Raw genomic sequence first — 16494 nt, 5'->3', positions numbered from 1 at the left:
GCCTACCTGAAAGATCAAAAGCGGGTAACAGCCTGAGGGCCGTACCAGGGAAGGAAACATCCTCTTCACGTCCTTGACCCGAGCCCCAGGGAGGCAGCAGACCTCCCTATGTACCGGGTCCAGCCTGCACATTGGGCCTTACGCTCCCTTCAGTAGGGGGTCACCTATGACAAGGACCCGCCTTTTCTTCTCTACCGCAGAGGTTTTGATGCAGGGGGAGGTCTGACTAGACCTCGCTGACACCTCCAAGGTAGGAGAACTGTCATGCTCGTCATCATTCAGGTTCCTCTGCAGAGCACGGTGCCTGTTACACAATGGCACCCGGGAAGATGGGGTAGTCGCCGGGCAGTCCCAAGTGCGGCGCCTGTTGTGCCGGGCAGGAACTTCCTGCCATTGCCCCCTGTCCTCCAGGTCACCACCTTCAGCTGAGGTGAGAGGATAGGGAGTTCTCTGTTGCAGGGGTTCTGTCTGCCTGCTGGGCTTCTGTCGTGGGATGCGGGATTCTACTCCAAGTATCTCTCTCGCATTCCCTGATGCTCCGCCTCCCTGAGCTCTGCCACTAATCGGAGGAGCTCCTCTACCTGGGCACATCTCCCACAGGCGTGCCCATCACTGCCATCCGACGCCGGCGTGAGAGCCGGGCACACCCTGCAGCCTGATGTCTGTGTGGCAGCATGTTCCCACGGGAGCTCCGTCTGAGAGGCTGCATCAGACCTGGTGGTTGTGGAGCTCATGGAAGCCATGGTCTTCCTGCGAGTAGTTACCATCGCTACCTGGCCAGGTTGGCGGTCTTTCAGCACTCTCCCGCGTGAACTGCCGTGCAAACTGCTGTGACTAGACTGGTGTGTCACATGCTGTTTGGCCGCTCTCTTCTCCAGCCCAGGAAGTACACCCTTGTCCTGATGCTCCTGGGTGGTTCCGCGGGTGATGCCCAGGCAACTAATTTCTGAATTTACACAAGAATTTCTGTTCTAATGGGTTAATTCCCATTTGTTTTTGAATACCTACTCTTTCTTATTACATTTACTTGTGATCTTACTTACCATCCACATCATATTCAGCAGCTTCATACATTTCATATCATTGTATGATATTTTCTTTTTCATATCTATATGGCATTGTTCTCTTTCTTATTTGTTGGATTGCATCAGTGGTTCTAATGCTTTTTTTGGCGGCTGGGGCTGCCTCGTCTGCCTCCCGCCCCAGAGAGCTACTGCTTAGGTTGGGATACTACCTGCTGCAGTCTGTACCTCCTCCTCCAGTTTATACTCCAGGCTTGGTGTCCCCAAGGACACCTCTTGGATAACATATTCAAAGTAGTGTTGTTTTCCTCTGTTGAAGGGCTCATGCCCAAAAGACAGATTTCTTCAGCACTGGTGGTTTCAGTCAAGATTTGGGACACAGAAGTATTTGGGAATAAAAATTAGATTTTGAGAAAAGTCACATTTTGATAAACTCTTCACCCCACATTTTGGACTGGCTCTGCTGTGCCTATGATTTATACCCCCTCTTCACCTGCTCCCTGGCTTGTTGCAGTAAGATTTATCTGAAAAAGCAGATTGAAATGTTTGTGCGTTCCTAAGAAAGAGGAATATCATGCTTTTAGAGAAACTCTGAAACAGGCTCTGTTCAGTTTTGATTGTGGCAGAAGGAAAATCAGCCTCAGTTTGTATATATAGTGTAATCGATGGGAAAACAGCCATCACCATAAAATGTTTTGTATGTTCCTTTGACTTGAAATATTAAGGTTTGCCTATGCAGACAAGTTAGTGAAAATTAATGACTATAAATTAGAGCATAAATTTACAGTGCTCTCAATACTGACTGCCTCTCTGAAAAATTCTGCTATCTGCTACAAGTGTGTTTTTTGTGAGGCCATTTACTCCACCTGCAAAGGATGGCACAATACCCCATGGGTATGGAGCACTGAGTGTTTGCAGGTGAAGCTAATAAGAAGTGATGACTGTGCTATAAATTTACACCCTAGATTGCTGCAAATGATCTCTATGTAGGAAAATCCTTAGGGAGGCAGTATGATTGTCCATTATCATCCATAGTTACAAAAATGTGTTAAGGGTTGTCATTCAAGAATTACATATTTGAAGTTTAAATTAATTAGATACAAAGAAAAGGACTGCTTTGACAAAGAGACCATGTGAGTGACCTTTCTAAGTGGAAACAAAATTGTTTAATTTAATGTTTCAGTAAAGGGTGGTGGGGTTCTTCTCCAGTCAAATCACTGGAATTATAGAGCAGTTTCAAAAGGCTACGTGGTATGTAGATGGAATGTCATTTCCTGATATGTTAAAAAATTAGCTTTGTTTCTGTATTTCTGAAAACACCAGAGACAGGTGGGGTGTGTTTGATTTATTTATTTATTTATCAGGTTTTCTCTTTTAAAGTAACTTCGTTACATAATTTTACATTTGGTTCAGAAGGATAAGAAGTATTTAAAAAGAAACAGTATCTGAATGATTTTAAATACAGGTAGAGATATGGTTTAAGATAAAAATAGTTGTTTGCTTGGTGAATCTGAGGTGGGTTTTTTTTTCCCTGGATTTTTCTTTTGACTCCATGTCAGACAGACAGATGTTTGTCCTTTGCTGGCAGATAAAACGCACAGAGACAAAACTGTTCCAGCTGTTGTGTCTGTTCCAACTTTTGTGCGTTAGTGGTAGTCACAAAAATTATTTTTAACCTTTTTGCCAACACAATTTGAGTCATAAGGTTTGGTACCCCTGCATCATACTGCTGTGGGTTGCGTTCTCCTTTCGTCATACAACAGGCTTTGAATGTATCCTGAAAATGTCTCTAGGTAGTCAGGTGAACCTAACTACAGCTTTAGTGGCTTCCTTGAATACTTCTCTGTGCGGTGTCGATAGGAGGCTGGAGCCTGAGGCAGAGTCATATGCACACATACTTGGAAAACTTTCCTGTAACAGAGAATTTGATTCACCACCAACTCTGTTGGGGAGTGTGTCGTATGGGGAAAAGGGAAAGAAAAGGCAAAAATAACAACCTTTTGGTCTACGCACTGTTTTGAGATTTTAATGGAATTCAGTGTCAACAGTTGTTATAAACTTCAGGGGTTTAACTTTAGAAAAAGCTTTAGTTTAAAAGACTCTTTTGCTTTCAGACATTGAAAATCTTTATTAGTGTCCTCTAAATAAGAGCTTCAGTTGTATCAATACTTCAGTGTTTCATAATGAAGTTACAGGGCAGAATGGTCATGTACTGCACACAGTGCTTCTGCTTTAAACTTACCCCAATTATTTTTTCTTTTTAAACAATCAATGATTTTCTCTTTCTTTCTGTAGATGTCTCAATACTATTTTAATATGACATTAGTCAGCTGGTGCACATAATAATCCAATTTTTTCTCCTTTTATAGTGGGAGCTGCTTATGTAACTCTTGGTTCTACTCTTTCACTATATGCAGTTTTGTTTTGTCAGCAAGCTTAATCTTTTCAAAGTTGAATTGCCCGCTCAGGTGATTTATGAAGATTATAAATAAAGGCCTAAGTACTCAAAGAAATTCTATCTATGATATAATTCCTCCTAACAAGATTATAGTTCTTTTATCCACCTGCATAAACTGCTATATCTGCTCTGGTGCTAAAGTATGTGTTTTTGAAGCTTATCTGTAACATATTTCTCTGCACAAGGGAGAAACTGTTCACTGAAATAACATTTTACATCATAATGCGTTCCATCTGTGCAAAATATCCTTCTGTGGATCAACCGTTCTATGTGCAGGTGAATCTCTGTTGAAAGGCAGTAGTTTCAGAGGCTCCCAGAAATGAAATCTAACCTCTTTTTCACCCACTCTGTGCTGCAAAGGCTGAGTGGCAGACAGAATATAAATAGTACTTAAAGAAATAACTTAAAGCTACTGATCATTACCTGACTCTTGCTGAGTGAATAAAGCATGTGGTCAGATATTCATCTGGTGTTCACAGGTAGAATTAGAATGAGAGCTCTTTAAGGAAAATAGTATTTCTTTATGGTAATTTGCCCACAGGTAAACTTTTTTTCTACATGCAAGTGACCCTGTGCAACTCTGCTCTGGGAGATGTTTTTGCTGCCAAAATTATCATATTGTTGCTGCTTCCAAAAAGTCCCTCTCCTTAAAAAAGGAGGTGGGCAGAGAACAGGATGCAAACTATGCTCACTGTTCTGTCTGCAGCAACATACTTCTAACTAAATCTTTTCCTTTTGCTCGTCTTCTGTCACATGATGCAATGGATGGGAAAACCCACGTGCCAGGAAAAAGTCTTTGGAGGTCCAGATGCAAAGACTTACTGTAAGTGATTGTACAATTGCTGTGATTTGCAACCTGCTTGTTGTTGGGCTTGCTGTCACTTAAAAACAGGGATCCTGGGAGCGGGTCATGGGCTGAATGGATGATGTTGATTTGTGCAAATGTAGTTGCCACTTGATTACAATTCTAGAGTGAGGAGGAGAAAGAGGAATAAGTATGATTCGAATACCTCTCAGGTATATAAGTAAAGTGTAGTAGAATAGAGATACCTCCACTGGATTAAAATGAACTTGTTTTGGTAATGAAAACAACATCCTTTATGGAGCCCTGGACGTGCTGCTTTATCCAGTCTGTAGTACTACTTGATTAAAATTAGCTCAGTTGTCTTGGAGCTATGCTGCAGGGCCAAAACGTTTTCTGGAGTGACTTTTCAGCAGCACAATAGCTCAGTATTGTACCAATCATTAAAAAATAGCTTGCAGAAATCACAGGCAAAATACATGAGATTATGCGTAATTATCTCCCTGCCATTTACTTCCCTTAACAACACTGTTTGATCTTCATTCAAACCGTCAGCAAGTTGAAAATTTTGGAATTTCTAAGCTGAACTGAAAAGGAAAATAAGTTGTGATATTTTATCTTCACAAAAAGAAAGGACTGTGAGGTAGTGCTAGGTATTAGGCTAGGAGGTGATCATGTTCCTACATATCCTACTTCAGACATGAAGCCAAAGCATTTTGATCCATTCAAGGTGTTTCAATTTAAAAAAAAAAAGAGAGAGGGGAAAAAAAGAAGCATAAAAAACTATTAATTTGAGTAGCTTGTGTAAAGAGTAGTTCTGTATAGCTGTCACACTGAGAAAGCGATAATTATAAATCTTGATTATTGGTTAGGAAATAAGACATATATATTATTGTTAAGTTAGTTTATCTCTGTTTCTTGCTAGACAGGTCGCCTGATAGCAAAGAAATACAGTTGTATAGACCATGGTATTATAACAATAAACGTTAATGCAATTTTGACTGAAGTAATTTGTATCATCAAGAAGAATGTTTTCCTAAAATTTTAATTGAGGTAATTAGAACTTTTAAGTATGGATCAAAGTAGATAAAATGATTATAAATTATTAACTGTTTATTGGGCCCTGTATCATCTTAACCTTATCTAATAAATAGCAGTCTTTAAAAATAAATTCAATGTAAATTTCTCTCCATAATTCTTAACAAAAATATTCTAGTCTTCATAAAATAGCTGTAACTTCATGTGATGCACTTCTGTACTTCCTTATTCAAGCACACAAGAACAAGATTTCTAGCCTAATCTTTTTGAGTTAAGAGTTGAGATGTTTATCTGAACTGCACGTAACTTGTGAACTCCTGCTCTTCCAATATGCTTTGCAGCAGAAGTTTTCTAAACTTTTTGCAGTTTAGTGATAAAACTCTTAATACTCCTCTGAGATAACAAAACTTCATGTATTACCTTTGTTGCAGACCTCAGCTGTTCCCTGGTTTTTGTGGGTTTATTTTAAGGAAAACAGTTTGGTGAATTTGAAATATGTGAGTCAGGTTTAGAAATTACTTGTGATATTGATAAACCCTACTAGAAAATGGCCTTGGTAAAAACATCATTTGCATGAAGGACAGATTTGTGCATATGTCTGAAATATTATATGAGAATCAATGTCTTGCAGAATTGTTCTTGAGATTTCCTACATAAAAACTCCTCTTTTCTTCAGGTTGGAAAGCCTATTCATTCGAAAGTAAAGTGTTTTGTTAGGAAAGAATTAAAAATTTGAAACAATCAATACTTTCTTTTCCACGTAATGGAAATTTCTGCAATTCAGATATTAATCTTCTGTACAAACTAAAGTTCTCCAGAGAATATTCTGGGACTGGATTATCAGAGCACAGTGTAGATCACTGAATTTGGAATATGAATGAGGAAAGGACACGTTTGTTTCTTCACTCAGCACTTCCAAAATTCATGAACTTCCCCTCCCTTTTCTGTTTTGAATTTTGTTAAGGAGTTCGTGAATCAGTTGGGAGTCAGCAAAACATTAACATTAATGAGTTCATTTCCACACAAATTGGCTCATTATCATGCTGACTTCCAGTGTTTTGTGACAGTCATGAACTCAGTCCTCCTGCAAGCAGCGTTCATTTGCTTGCCTCACTCAAAACGGGGTGTGGGGGAGGAGGTAAATAAAAAAACAAAAACAACACCAGCATACAAACGTAGCGGTTCATTGATGCGGCAAACCCTGTGTTCTCTCCATAGTTAGTTTTAGAGAATTCTGAGTACGGTATTTTTGTTACATTTGTCATAATGCACTAATTCTGCCTGGCAGTTGGTGAAAACTAATACCTAGAATCTGACTTTGCAAATTACATAAAGGAGACCTAATTTGAATTTTGTAGCAAAATATCTGACCCTAATTATTATAATGCCATACAAGTACACTCAAATGAAAATACCTTGTGGGAAAAATAACCTTCCAACAATTCTGTCATTATCTGATGTATATTTGTTGTTTTACACAATGCCATAATATATTTGTGCCATAGCTATCAGATTAATGATACCGCTGATCATTCAGGCTTTCTCAGAACAAATACTGAATGTCAAGCTGTTGGTAATCTTTTTCAAGTGAGACATTATGTTCATTTCCCTTCAGACTACTGATTTGGTCCTTAATCCATTTGCAACTCACTGTGATTACGCTCAGCAGGTGTATGAACTATATTATGGTTCTACTCCTGGAGGCTTCTTTTGTCTCATAGAGCCTGCAAGGATAAAGTAGGTGTGGTTTATTCCATTTTCCCAATCAGATTCTTAATGCAGATGCTGGTTAGTCAGCCTGTTTCACTATGTCCTTTCTTCATGTCAGTTCTGGAATGGTGGATGTATTCATCCCGTGACCTGAGATTACAGTTGCCTCTGTGTATCCTTTACCGTCAGTATAGGTCAGGCCTGTGGGTATAAGTAGTTCTTTTTTTCCCAGGGACAAAACTATCACAAGACTTCTTCTGGCTAATAAGATTTGCATTAATTACCACCAACTATGACCATGGCAGAGCAACTGTGCATTAATAACTTTGAAAAATCTGTGTGTCCGTGATATACATCACAAGCTAATATAATATTCTTTGACATTTCTGTCCTTGCAAAGTCTTCTATCTGTCACAACATAATAAATCCATATTCTCTAGTACTCATGTCTCCAATATGTATTTTTCTCACAGTGAAGATCTCTGACCTCTGTTACACAGGATATCAAAGTGAATAGAACACAAGGGTCTTTTTGTTCCTTAAATCACTGATAAATATTTATCTGTCAGTTTTAGGCTCCGAATACTTATCAAGTACATATGAAAACATAAGAAGTGATGCTGTATTCATCACTTATTGCCATATTTATTCTTGGTGAGTAATAACGCTCCTGTTCCTACAATATTATGGGAGCCCCCCAAACTGTATTTCCAGTTTGCTGCCCATTACTCCAATAATTAATGTATGTGCATGCATAATATGTGAGAAAACTTAAATGTCTTTCAAACTCTACCCTGTCATTTAAATACTTAAATTTCCAAAAAATGATCCAATGTCAAATTTTGAAGTAATGGTACAAGCTTGGGAAAGGATATTTGGGTCAAGTGGCACTGAAAATATTTTGAAATATCTATTAAAAAAGATTGACATTCTGATATTACATAGTTCAGATTTTAAATCCCTGTATTACTGTAATGTGTGCTATAAAATGTGGTGACATCAAGCAGTTGACTTATTGCATATTTCCACTTTTTATTGCTTCAGAAACCTATTGGGTTTTCTGCTTGATTGAGTTGTTGAGGATTTCTTTTCGGTAATAGACCCCGTCTGAAATCTTGGTTGTAGTTTGTAATAGCCCCTCTTATGTTTATATAAACTACTAAGGCATTTTGTCCAAGGAAATGCTTTTGTTCTTGTTGTGGATTAACCCGAACACATCTTTGTGTGGTTTTTTTGGGTTTTTTTGTCCTTTCAGTGCTTTCCCATTACAGGCTGTAGTTCTCTGATACCTTAAAATTTTCCACTAATTCTGTAAATTTGGATAGCATCCTGGAAGACAGAATCAATCTTTCCCAATGTTATGGACCTAGAGCTCTCTACTGCATGAGGGTGGGTGGTTTGGATGTGTTGACCTTTTTGTCAGCAAGTGATTTTTCCATTTCATTGAGTTGCACTGCAGGACAAAATATTTTTCTGATTAAAAGTAGAACCCAACACTTCCCTATAATTGCTCTATGATGAATCCTTATGGTCTTTAGCAGGCATGGACTCTTGCACATTCACCTATAATTTGGAAGTTCCATAGCTCAACTAGAATCATAAAGCACATCTCTTAAAAATGTTAGACCATGAAGAGAGATTTTCTACAATCTGACTGATAAACAATCCTGCAAAATTTGCATTCTTATCTCAGCATCTAACTCAGCCAACTTACAAGGGCAACCAGTTGTTGACTTAATTAATAGAGAACCTTAGAATTTCCAGTAATGCTGGGGTTTGGCTCTGTATCTAAATATACATTTATTTTAAGTTCCCAAATTGAAAGTCGTGATCTTAACTTTTTAAGTTGAATATCATGTTTTCTTTAACAATCAGTTTCAAACAGCCTTATAGATTAAGAAACACCTTTTTTCTGTTCCAAGGATACCTACTCTTTTCTGGACACTGAATTCCCATCCTTATTAAGAGTAAATCTCATTAGCATTCTATAATAACATCATCCCAGAAGGCTTCCTTATTTACCTGGATAAATGACTAATTCAGAAGAATATTTTGTAAAATATAATTAAATGTTGTCTATATACAAAATGCATTATATGCTAGATAGACCGTAACAAGATAGAACAAGTAAAAATGTATATCTGCACATACATTAATTGTTCTGTTCTATATATAACTGATTGAGTATTATTGTACTTCTCCATTTATTAGTGAAAAAAGAAAAGGAAATGTTATTCTTAATTAATTTGATGTGTCCAAGGCACAAAATTATCAATTCTTCCTCTAAATATGATTGTATGGCTTTAAGCAGGTGAAGTTTTATGTTTGCAAAGATTTGCAATTTGGAGGCTGGGAGTATTGTATGGATTTATTAGATAGAGATCTCTGAAGGAGACTCCTCCAATGATGATCATGTATCAGGCCATTCAGCAAAGGCAATGGCAGTAATACACAAATCCATCCTGGAATTTTCTTTGGGCAGAATAATCAATAATTTTAAATGAGACTCTTATAGTAAAAGGATGTTGAAAAATGTGAAAGATGTTACTGAAAATAAAATGGCTTTTATCTGGTAATAAACTGTTATAAACTACCTTTCTGATATCATTGCCAGAAACTCTTGTAAAAGTATATAACAAATGTCAGTGTACAAATTTGCCAAATTAATATGACTCTGGCTTGTGAATGGAAAAAAAAAAAGTTGTGCAGTAGCTTAATTCAAGCATAAAATTAGATTTTGCAATCAGTAATTATGGCTATATTTAACATTCTACAAAATATCAAGAAACAATGTTCAGTGAGTACACTTCATGTAACAGTAATAGGATCAGTCCAGTTCCTATAGAAAGCTGATGTTCTGTTTATATGCAAATTACAATGCAGTGTGTACCCATTTACAGCAGACCAAACATTACAGAGGAAACCATGTGGAAACATCCGTAGATGCGCCAAGCCAGGAAGCGTTGACCCGCTCACACCACACTGTGGGATGCGCGTGCCACGGCACCCACGTGCGCTGCATCCTGGGATGCTACAGACACAGGACGTTCCACACCAACCCTCGTCAGTGGAGAAGGTGCGCTTTGTGGCACACATTGCAGCCATGGCCACTTTGACAGGAGAAAGGGCTAGCATGCTCTGCAGGCCCCCTGTGGCCCGCACTTCCAGTGTTACAGCCTGTAATTGGAGAGTGGTGTGTCCACTCCTTGTTTTGAAATGCACACAGCTGAGCTGAGACCTGATAAACTCTGTATGGAGTCTTGCAGTTTCAACGTAGGCTAAACTAGAAAATGTTCAGACCTCAGTTGTACAAAAACTCTTACGGATGCTCAGGCATGTAATATTCGGACAGAACTCCACTGAAATGGAAGATTAGATTCTGTGTGGTTTGTAGCATTTTTAGACTTCTCAGCTGCACCCGGAACCATCTATGCAAAAGTTTCAGTCTACAGCATCCATACAAAAATAAGTACCCCGAATATCGATATGGAGATCAACTAAACTTAGAAAATAAACATGTATGTAAAAGGAGGAATAAAGCACTTTTAAGGAAAACCAAACAACACTGGCAATGTATTTTACAGTGCTACTGTTTGATTGTCACCTTTCCATTTTGCCTATATTACATCTCTAAAGACATAGTCCCCTGACTACTGTTTCACTATTTTTTGTTGATTGCGTAATGTGCGATTTGCTTTTACAATTTTGCTGTTTCAGTACAAATATGCCACTTCATGAAGACTTCCAGGTATATGAACTTACAGAGAAATGCAGTGGAAAGAATGAAGCTTAATTTGTGGTGTTAATGGACATAATTTTCTGAAGAGTTCAACCACTGCATATTCAGAAAAATAAGTTACCAAATTTTCTTAAGGATTCTTCATAGATAACCATGTACATTTAAACTAAAATAAACCTGTACAGATTCCGAACCTTTCAGAAAAAAAGTCTGACTCATGACTTCTGCCAAACAGGAGTTCTCTGGTCTTGTCAAGTCCAGGCTCCTGGCACTGCTGTTATGCTTCGAAAGCACAACAGGAGGCACATTCAGCATTGAGCTCTGCAGTGTCATAACACAAATTGAGCCAGAGTCCCAAGCCTTGAAGAAAAAGTGCCATAACAAATAAGGTACTTGTCCCCCAGGACAAAGCACCAATGAGCAAGTGGAAATAAGAATCTTGTAAACGTAGAACAGGAAAGTGATGAAATAGTGGGAGACCAATTAATTTTAGAAGGCAACCGATGACATTTTAGAAATAATTAGAAAGAAAATTATAAGGGCAGAAGAAAATTGAAAAAGAGGAAACAAAAAGGGCAAATGTATAAAATTAAAAAAGAACTCAAGAATAAGAAAAAATATAGTGAAAAAAATGCTTTGAAAACTTGCTAAGGCCTTTTTCCTCCCAAATTATGTAGGATCAGGAGATAAAACACATTCACTCCAGTATCTCTTTATATAGACTTAAAAGTGGAAAAAAGAAAAAACAAGAGCCCCAAGAGATAATGCCATACATAATGCTTTTAAAGAAAACCAAGTAAAGTCCTGTCAAGAAACAAGAAATACTAATGGAAATTTATTAACTTTATAGCTATATGGCTGCATGAAGCAAGCATAAGCCCCTTGAAACCACTTCATATAAGCAACTGGGGTGGCCAGGAGCAGTGCAGAGGAAGTGTGTGTGTGTGTGCACCTGTGTAGGGGGAAGAGGGGAAAATCAGAAAGTCTCAGAGTGCTCACACCTTATCGCAAACATTTTTTCATGTAGAAGTCATAGAATCATAGGGTTGGAAGGGACCTCTGGAGATCATCTAGTCCAACCCCCCTGCCAGAGCAGGGTCACCTACAGCAGGTTACACAGGAACGCGTCCAGGCGGGTTTTGAACGTCTCCAGAGATGGAAACTCTACCACCTCTCTGGGCAGCCTGTTCCAGTGCTCTGCCACCCTCAAAGGAAAGAAGTTCCTCCTCATGTTTAGGTGGAACTTCCTATGCTCAAGTTTGTGCCCATTACCTCTTGTCCTGTCGCTGGGCACCACTGCAAAGAGCCTGGCCCCATCCTCCTGACACCCACCCTTTAAGTATTTATAAGTGTTGATAAGGTCCCCCCTCAGTTGTCTTTTTTCCCGACTGAAGAGACCCAAATCCCTCAGCCTTTCTTCATAAGAGAGGTGCTCCTGTCCCCTAATCATCTTGGTAGCCCTTTGCTGCACCCTCTCCAGCAGTTCCCTGTCCCTCTTGAACCGGGGAGCCCAGAACTGGACACAGTACTCCAGGTGCGGCCTCACCAAGGCAGAGTAGAGGGGGAGGATGACCTCCCTTGACCTGCTAGCCACACTCTTCTTGATGCACCCCAGGATGCCATTGGCCTTCTTGGCCACAAGGGCACATTGCTGGCTCATGGTCATCCTGTTGTCCACCAGGACTGCCAGGTCTCTTTCCACTGAGCTGCTCTCCAGCAGGTCAGCCCCCAACCTGTACTGGTGCATGGGGTTATTCCTCCCCAGGTGCAGCACCTACACTTGGCCTTGTTGAATTTCAGAAGGTTCCTCTCTGCCCAGATCTCCAACCTGTCCAGGTCTCTCTGTACAGCGGCACAGCCTTCCAGTGTGTCAGCCACCCCCTGAGCTTTGCATCATCAGCAAACTTGCTGAGGGTGCACTCTATCCCCTCATCCAGGTCATTGATGAATATATTGAAGAGGACTGGACCCAGTATTTTTCCCCTTTTCCCCAACACACAGATAGAGTCATCAAACAAGGATTTTGGATCTCAGTTGACTCCTTTTCTCAAAGCTATTTTCTCCATAAATCTGGTCTGTATCCCATTCTAATAGCTGTAACAATACATGGGAGTACCTCAATAAACGCACAAGCCAATCCCAGTTCTACTAAGGTAACTTGGAGGATGTTGATGGAAGTGCTATGAGAGTGGGAGGTACTGTGAGTGAGTCTCCACTCTCAAGCTTACTGTAGATCTGCCTTTTTTTTTTTTCTCATCAGTAGAAAGAATGAAAAGGCTTCAGGGAGTTTCCAGTCTTCTTGTAGGCAGTTTTTCATTGATCCTCCTGATGGTGAATGAGCAACAAATTTGTAACAATAATCTGAAAAACTCCAGAATGCATCTGTATCTTATCCAAGGGTTAGGGTGTGATGTTTATCTCTGCACTCCTGTCACAGTAGCCCTGATTTTATATCACAAGCTTGTGAATGTTCATCCCGCTTACCCCCCTTCTTCCTCTCTCACCTTCCTTCTAGTCTTACCCAAATAATTCTCTGATTTATTTTTTTTTCCCCTTTCAGAAACATCATGTAACATTAGTTCTTGCCCTATTATGTGCTGTGCTTGTGTTGCCTCTGTATAGTCTCATTTCTTCATCTGAGAAGCAGTGTCCTTTTAGGCATGTATTGAATCATTAGTGAAGCCAGCCTGAAATGGAATTGAATACTTTCCCACTGAATAAATTCTAACGAAAATATGGATGACAGCATTATGGGGGAACAGGCCAAACAGGGAACTTAAAGGAAATTCAATGACAATTTTAGCCACTGAGTGGTTTGCATGAATATCACAATGGAGAGATAACATCTTTTGTGAGTGTTTGTAAATGCTCCCTTTCAACCAGGCTTCCTCCCTCCATCTTCTAGACCTGCGATTGACTTAGAAGAAGACTCTCTGACATTAGCAGAGAGGCTTATTTAACTAGAGGTAATTGATTTAACTTTCATAATAGAATTTCTTTTCACAGGCCCCAGCAGCGGATAAAGTACTTACAGTCCATTCACAGAGAAAATGAGATTCAGAGAAAGAGAGAGAGAAGGGGAAGAATAAATAACTTTCTTCGGTCCCTAGCTCACAGTGATAGAGAGAATGAAGCTCTTTGCTGAGGATCCATCCAAACAGAGCACAGGAATGCAACAGGATGGAGGGAAGAAAACCCTGATCACTGTCAGTGCCTGCTAATACAGGGTGGTCCATCTGCAGGGATGTGTTTGAGTGGGAGGGTGCTGCAGATCCTAGGGGATGTGACTTGGATGAAGGGGCAGTCATTCCTTATCATGAAAGTCACCACACAGAATCCTGGTCAAAGCACATGAATGCATTCATATTATAATATTTCATTTTATGTCTAAATTACTTTTTTCCTATAATTTCAAAATGGTCAAAGGACTAACTTGACTTCCTTCTATGACGAGGTGATCTGCTAAGTGGATGAGAGAAAGGCTGTTGATGTTGTTTACCTGGACTTGAGTAAAGCCTTTGACACCATTTCCCACAGCATTCTCCTGGAGAAACTGTCTGCTTATGGCTTGGATGGGCATACCCTTCGATGGGTGAAAAACTGACTTGATATCTGGGCCCAAAGAGTTGTGGTGAATGGAATTAAATCCAGTTGGCAGCTGGTCACAAGTGGTGCTCCCAGGGCTCAATAATGGGAGTAGTTCTGTTCTTTCAGTGGTTCTGATCTTTATCAACAACCTGGATGAGGGGACTGAGTGCACTGTCAGGTCAGTAAGTTTGCAGACAACACCAAGTTGGGCGGGAGTGTTGATCTGCTTGAGGGTAGGATGGCTCTACAGAGGGATCTGGAGAGGCTGGATCTATGGGCTGAGGCCAATGGTATGAAGTTCAATAAGGCCAAGTTACGGGTCCTGCACTTGGATCACAACAACCCCATGCAGCGTTACAAGCTTGGGGAAGAGTGGCTGGAAAGCTGTCTGGCAGAAAAGGACAAGGGGGTGTTGGTCAGCAGCCATCTGAATATGAGCCAGCAGTGTTCCCAGGTGGCCAAGAAGGCCAACAGCATCGTGGCCTGTACGAGAAATAGATCAGAAGTCAGCAGGACTAGGGGAGTGATCGTCCCCCTGTACTGGGTACTGGTGAGGCTACATCACTACAAGAAAGACGTTGAGGTGCTGGAGTGGGTCCAGAGAAGGGCAACAAAGCTGGTGAAGGGTCTAGAGCACAGGTCTTATGAGGACCAGCTGAGGGAGCTGGGGTTGTTTAGCCTGGAGAAAAGGAGGCTGAGGGGAGACCCTATAGCTCTCTACAACTACCTGAAAGGAGGGTGTAGAGATGTGGGGGTTGGTCTCTTCTCCCAAGTAACAGGTAAACAGGACAAGAGGAAATGGCCTCAAGTTGCACCAGGGGAGGTTTAGATTGGATATTAGGAAAAAATTCTTCACTGAAAGGGTTACCAAGCATTGGCACGGGCTGCCCAGGGAAGTGGTTGAATCGCCATCCCTGGAGGTATTTAAAAGTTGTACTTAGGGACATGGTATAGTGGTGGACTTGGCAGTGCTAGGTTGATGGTTGGGCTTGATGATCTTAAAGCCTAAACAACTCTATGATTCTATTCTATGATTCTAGGGACTCTGTCCTTTTGTGGTCTCTTGCCTTTCTTAGTAAATGATCTGGATTCAAGCTAGGGTTCACCTTGGCAACCCTCAGGAACCTTCATGACACTTTTTCATCCTTGGTTTTCCTACTATGCTCTCTGTCCTTCTTGCTCTAATAAAAAATCCTGAAATGCATAATTCAGATCATTTTGTATGCCTTCCAGATCCTGAAGTTTCAAGTGCTCTGTAGTGTACCAAAGGCTTCACATTTTGTAGGAAAACTGAAAGTGCTCTGCCATCCAGTACCTTCCAACTCATACTCATGAGTCCAGAAATAAAAAACTGAAATCCAAGTCACTCAGTGGAAACATTGAAATCAATTTTGGTATTCAGTCATCTGTTAAATATGTCTGCAAATAAAATTAATCTACAGCTAAAAATATCATCTAATAAAGTGAGATAAATTGAGTAAAATTAAAAGAAAAGAACATTAAAAGAAAGGCAGTCGTTTTTCCTGTTTCCTTTAATAAAGCATTCTCTAAACCTTTGTCTTTCTCCTGAAGTATTATCAGACAATACTGTATTTTGTCAGACTTGACTGGAATTTGGACCTTCATATAAATAGAATGTTTCTCTCTAGGTTAATGGAGAGAAAATTTGAAGATTTACCTGCAAGTCAGAGGCAACAGCTCACACCGCTTTTAGATTTAAGGGACCTAACTTTGATTTGCTTTTGCAACAGAAACTTCCAAGACTATCAATGGCCCTATCGGTGGGTAGTTAATGATGTAGAATGTGTTCAGTTTTGTCAGCATTTTTTTGATGGCTATTTCAAGACTCTTCACTGATTTGCCAGTTTGTAAACCTCAACCTTAAACCTGTTCTAGAAGTTTATCCTCAATATTTGAAGTATTTTTCCACAATGATATCAATAACTTCACAGCATAGTGACTGTTTCTTTTATATGCTAAGCAGCAGGTACTCAGACACTTTCAGAACCCCACTGAAGTGGGGTTTGATTGCTGAAGAGACCTTGAAGGGACCTGACTTTCAAAAACTTCTGAGCACTACACTTGTGAATTAAAGTATAGTCTTTATATTTTCTTCCCTTCCCTTCCCTTCCCTTCC

The 16494-nt window shown here is 39.9% G+C and overlaps 1 long non-coding RNA gene across 1 annotated transcript; it reads left to right on the top strand.

Moving 5' to 3' along the window:
• The first annotated feature begins 2017 nt into the window (after positions 1–2017).
• On the top strand, positions 2018–11743 carry LOC141738317 (uncharacterized). Its single transcript, XR_012585371.1, has 4 exons — positions 2018–2155; positions 4267–4303; positions 7600–7684; positions 9931–11743. It is a non-coding gene; the product is annotated as an uncharacterized LOC141738317 (long non-coding RNA).
• Positions 11744–16494: the final 4751 nt, after the last annotated feature.

The sequence above is a fragment of the Larus michahellis genome, chromosome 2, assembly GCF_964199755.1.
Source record: "Larus michahellis chromosome 2, bLarMic1.1, whole genome shotgun sequence".
In the NCBI taxonomy this organism is placed as follows: domain Eukaryota; kingdom Metazoa; phylum Chordata; class Aves; order Charadriiformes; family Laridae; genus Larus; species Larus michahellis.
This window is presented reverse-complemented; position numbering and strand designations above follow the sequence as displayed.